A 6,029-nucleotide genomic window follows, 5' to 3' on the forward strand; every position below is an offset into this window, starting at 1 on the left:
GAAAATGGAGATGATAGCATAAGGTAAAATAAAAAATAAAAAATAAAGGGAATATAGAGACTTTGACGGCACCTCAAATTTCAGTGGTAACAGTCAAAATTTATGTCTTAAGATTTAGGGTTAATTTCATCGACAATAAGATATTGAACAAAGCAGAGATACAGGATAAGGAAATGAGAGACTCGCCATTGGGGTCGATGATGAGCTTCTTGCTGGAAGAAAGAAGACAAAGTTAAATTCATCGACAACGAGAAATTGAACAAATCGAGAGGAGAAGGAAATGAAATGAAAGACTGACCTTCATTGCTGCATCATCTTTGTAAACGTTGGCAACCATCGTGGCACACATTTTTTTTGTACTGATAAAGTTGTAGTGGTGGTTAAATAATTTTTATAAAATATTCAAAATTATAAAAATATTACATAAGTGTTTTAGAGTCAAAACTTGTCACAAAATTATATAATTTGACTAAAATAAAGATACAATGTGGCGATCCTAAAAAATGCCACGTGTCTATTTTTTTTTTTTAATTTATTTCAATAAAATATGCAAAAGAAAAATCAAGTAAAATAATGTGAAAATAAGGAAAGAATGGAGATCTTGCTTTCACAGGAATTATTTTTGTATCTAAGAACTTTCTGTCAATTTTAAGTAATTTGAATGGTAAATCAAGATTAATCTTTGGTAAAAAAAATATTTATAGCTTTCAATCAATAGTACTTCTAGTATTTTTATATTAAACATGTCAAATTATTTAATTCTAATATATTGCTAGAATTAATATAAAAATAATTTGAAATGTTTAATATAAAAATATTAAATAATTTAATTTTTTTATTAAATTTCTTATTATTTAATATTAATATATTCTAATGAAAATATGATACAAATAATTTTGCGTAAATTTAAACATCTTAAATTATTTTGCTAAAATATTGAGTGCCTTTTCAAATGAAAAATCCAAACCCTAGTTAACTTTTCAATTTCAGAATTCACTTTCATTTTTGCATTCACCCCCACAGACATGGGAACCATTTCACTTTTACTTTCACATTTCAACCATGTCATTCGCAAAGACTTTTGAAATCATGTTTCTTAGCTCGAAATCGGTCCCAGGTAAATCTCTTATTTCCTTAGTTGACTTAGTTATGTTTGTTATTCCTTTCTTGCACATGAATTCCCGTACAGTGCTGGATTCAGCTTGCTGAAAGTTGTTGGAGACGTATGTGCGTGTGTTTGGAATAACTGAATAGAGGGTTGTGGAATTTTATTTTATTTTGAAGAGAGAGAGGGTAAATAGAACCAGGTAAGAGAGATGTTTTGAAGAGAGGGTAAATAGAGAAAAGTGGGGGCAAAGAGAGATAAAGATGAGTAAAGTTAGGGGTCTCTGTCCTTATAAGTCATCTTTGTCTTGCCACACGTGAAATGAATAAAAAATGAGACAATGGGACAAGGCCCAGAGTTGGACATTGAGTGTCTCAAATGTGTAGATTTTGAGAGTGAATGAATAGGAAAAGGAACTACAAGAAGCCTACCCTTCTTTCTTAGTTATTATACTGAACAGAGTCAATGCATTTTACTCTGTGTCAAATAGGAAGCTATTTCAGGTAACAAAGTTATTTTTTGAGTCATCACTTTCCAAAGGACGAAATCCCCTTTATCAAATAGGCCTGCAAATCGAGTCCCAACTCAGTATATCCCTTTTCTAGGCCTGCAATATAGTCTATTCTCTGTATCCAACTGACATGAAGTCTAAATAAATTAATATAGGTGTTGAGATTTTTGTATTTTATTGGTGTTAAGCTCATCATGTGTCTTGAACTAAAGTCTATTCTTTGTATTCAACTTCCATGAAGTCTGAATAAAATGATATAACTCATCTAATTTTGGAACCTATTTATACATCATTTAAATTTTGACTAATATATTAATTAATTTATTCAATTTCATCTTTTGAGAACATCAATGCGCGAAATTATTTGTAATGTTTAGTTAATTGTTCATAAGTCTTTTAAAATTCTAAGCTCATCTTATTAAATTTTGAAGACTCCCAAATATATAAAATGTAATTCTGTTGTAGTTTTTGTCAAAGTTTGTTAAGGATTCAGCAATTATTGTTTTTGGTTGACCAACTAAGAGAGCAATCACACTTTATATACATTCTGTACCTGATTGCATTTTACATTTCTTGCAGTATTTGTGTCTGACTGATAGTGTCATTGGTTGCACCCTCAACTCAGTGTTATTTGAACTTTTTTATCCAGGTATGTGTTGCTTAATTCCTATGTTGATCTTTATATTTATTATGTTGATCTTAATGTTTGATGTCTAACTCTAAATATATATGAATAATTTATAAATAAAATTAAGCCAAAGTATTATTTTTTTTACTTATACTAATTTTAATTTTGAACTTTTAATATTGCTGGAAAAAACATTCCTGTTATGTTTTTATTAAAAAATAATACTACAAATACTTACAAATTTATTTTTTCGATAATTTATCTAACTTGTCAATATACTATATAGGTTGGATTTTTCATATGGGCTTGAACTTTTAACTAGCTGTTTGGAAAAAACATACCTGTTATGTTTATATTAAAAAATAATACTACAAATACTTACAAAATTATTTATTTATTCCATAATTTATCTAACCTGTCCATATACTATATAGGTTGGAATTATCATACGTAGTTGCACTTTTAACTACATGTTTGGAAAAAACATACCTGTTATGTTTTTATTAATTAACTGTATTTGTAGGCTTTACACAGGTTTTTATACCCTTCATGGGTACCCTTGGGTTGTTAGGCCAGTTTATAGAATGCCTTGCAAATTCCAGCCTTTTACGATACTTCAGGTATTATTTATCATCTCTTTCTCTTGTGCTAATTTTTCCATTTTTTGTCTATGTTTGACTATATTGTTTGCATCTTTGCTTAAGGACAAAAAAGATCTGGAAATAAATTCATCATGGAAGAAAAAAGCACACTAGTGGAGTGACACGTCTTCATATGACATATTAGTTAGTGTGTTTTTTACATTTTCCATTGTAGGATCGGATTCTCATTTATTATGCAAACTATTTTTTCTTATATAACCGTTCAGTTATCTTTTTAGATATTACAAGTTGCAATATAATTCTTTTTCCTCAATCAAATCCCAAGTTGCAGTGCCAAATGTAAATGATATTACAAGGTTATCTTCTAGTAACAATTTATGATTTCCTGTAGATTGGGGAAGTTGTTGATGGACGGGAGGAATCAAATCGCTTTTCCTAAATGATGTTCAAAATGATTATGGTCAGTTTTCTGTGTTTTCCTTGATCATTTGATTTGGTTTACTTTCTTCACACGCATTTCTTAGAATTTTTACCTCTGCTGTTCTGTTTGATGTGGATATTGGATTGGTCTTGAAGTAGAGTGAAGTGTGAAATTATTTTACCTATAATTGTTTTTTCTATTGCAGATCCATCATGACAAACAAACAGTGCATATTTCGGTGGATAGCGCAAGTGTTAAGACATCACCCTTTAGTTAGCATTTTTCTTCTGTTTCATGTATTTTCTGTAGACTTCATTTGAACTTAAGTTATCTTGTTAATACATTATTAATTTTACACTTTGAATATTATTATAATAATTTTTAGAGAATATTTAATTGTTAGAAGCATTTTTCATATTTAGGTAAACTTTCTTTTAATTAAAATTTAGAATTTTTTTTTCATTTAGATTGTATGTAATTGTAGTATTTTTTTAAATGATTTTTAAAAAATAAAACAAGTTGTTTATGTTGCTTATTCCGTTGATTGAGAAAATCGACTCCAAATCACGTAGGCAGTTTTCAAAATGACGTCAATATTTACGTTAGCATTCTGAATTTAATGTTTGTTGAATTAAAATCCATATGAATTTAATGTTTTTAAAAAAATTAAAAATATTATTTTCGACGGAATTCTATGTACATTTTGTTGTAAATGATTAAGAATTTTCAACGGAATTAAATTCCGTTGAAATTTTCGACGGAGTTATACATAAATTTTGTTGCAAACTGTTACAGAACTTTTTGTCCGCGTCATATTTCTTTGGGTGGAATTTTTTCCCATTGAAATTTTCAACGGAATTATAGTTAAATCCGTTGGAAATTGAAACGAAACTTTTCGACAGAATAATTTTTCGTTGAAATTATAGACGGAATTGTAGATAAATTCCGTTGAATTTTACAACAGAATTTGTTCACGGAGATTTTTTCTGTTGCAATTATCGACGAAATTTTTCAACGAGAATTAATTTCGTCAAAATTTTCAATGGAATTTTTTTTAATTTATGTTGCAAATTGAGACAGAATTTTCTAACGGATATATTTTTCGTTGAAACTTTCGACGGAATTTATTATTTTAATATTATTTCATGACTTTATTTATTGACGGAAAAGTAAGGCTTGCAACGGATTACATTCCGTTGAAATTTTCAACGGAAAAATATTCCGTTGTAAATATTAACAGAAAAAAAATTTCGTTGCCTTTCGACGAAGGGTTATCCAACAGCAGCATTCCGTCAAAAATTCCGTTGAAAAATGGTTTTGCAAAGGAATTTTTATAATTACCAACGAAAAATTTCCGTTGAAAATATTGAAATTTCTAGTAGTGTTAACATCTAATTGATGAATGAACCATCCCTTCGAAGTTGCAATAGCTAGCAAGATGGTATGGAAGAAAGCTTTCCCACGGGACTACAGGTATCAAAGAATTTTACACCTTCAATTTGAGTAAATCTTTTTGCCACGAGACGAGCTTTGTATTGCTCAATGGACCCATCTGAGTTATGCTTGATCTTGAACACCCATTTGCATCCAATGGGCCGTTTACCAATGGAAAAGATCAACAAGGCTCCAAGTTTGATTTAGCTCCAAAGCTCAAAGCTCAGAGTGCATTGCTTTGCTCCAATTTTTCGACTTAATAGCTTGGGAGAGTATATGCTTGGTTCCATATTAGATGAAACATAAAGACAAAAATGGGTGTATGTGGGTGAACATTTATCATAGGTTAAGACACTAGATAAGGGATACTTAGAAGAAGTGGAAGCTAAAGGAAGTATACCTTGGCAGAGTTTGATATGATGAGCCACAGTGATACTGGTCTAAGTACTTTAGAGTTGCTCTAACCCGAGTTGAACGATGAGGAAATGGTAATATTGGTGAATTATCGACGACAAGAGCTTGTGGTTTTGATGATGCTTGTGATAAGGTTGTTGTAGGAGTTGTGAAACTTGTTGAGGTGATGAAGACATATTTGGTGAAGAGTGTGATGGAAGATAGTTATCAAAGTCAAACATATATGTCTCTAAAGGCATATTCAGTGGTTTGATGGTTGATTGTGTTGTAGGTTCAGTGAAAGGTTGGTTGTGAAATGGGAAAATATTTTCATAAAAGATGGTGTTTCTAGACTATATTGATGCTTGCTTTCCACCCTTTCATTCTGTTGGGGACACTTAACACAACTCCTCTAATGTATGATTCCTTTCTGAAGATAAAAGTCTTGAATAAAAAACTCCACCCCATTATCACTTCGAATTGTTCTAACAATAGTTCGAAAGTGATTCTCCACATATGCAACAAAATGCCTTAGATGATTTCAAGTTTCTGCTTTGGTTTTCATCAAAATTATCCATGTATATCGTGAAAAATCATTAACAATGGTAAGAAAGTATTTATGGCCTTCAACAGATGCGATAGAATAAGGTCCCCATATGTCTATATGAATGATATGAAAAATTCTAAGAGACTTTGTTTGGCTAAGAGAAAAAGGAAGTTGTCTTTGTTTCGTTAAGTGGCAGATTTCACATAGGCTTACGTGTACACATGGGAGAAAGGGAAATCTACATGACATATTCTTCATTACACCTTCAGAAATATGTCCTAGTCTTTGGTGCCATGTGACAGAACAACCATTATTATTTGTATTACAAGTATGTGTAACACTACGTTGCTCCTTCAAACTTGTAGTATCTACTTTAGTCTTCCTAGCA

General features: G+C 30.5%; 1 long non-coding RNA gene across 1 annotated transcript; it reads left to right on the top strand.

Annotated features, from left to right (window-relative positions):
- The first annotated feature begins 2,796 nt into the window (after nucleotides 1-2,796).
- Nucleotides 2,797-3,576, top strand: LOC133294863 (uncharacterized). Its single transcript, XR_009749254.1, has 3 exons — nucleotides 2,797-2,864; nucleotides 3,238-3,306; nucleotides 3,473-3,576. It is a non-coding gene; the product is annotated as an uncharacterized LOC133294863 (long non-coding RNA).
- The last annotated feature ends 2,453 nt before the right edge of the window (nucleotides 3,577-6,029 follow it).

The sequence above is a fragment of the Gastrolobium bilobum genome, unplaced genomic scaffold (genome assembly GCF_033153095.1).
Source record: "Gastrolobium bilobum isolate Gb01-03AN ecotype WA unplaced genomic scaffold, APGP_CSIRO_Gbil_v1 utg19071, whole genome shotgun sequence".
Classification (NCBI taxonomy): Eukaryota; Viridiplantae; Streptophyta; class Magnoliopsida; order Fabales; family Fabaceae; genus Gastrolobium; species Gastrolobium bilobum.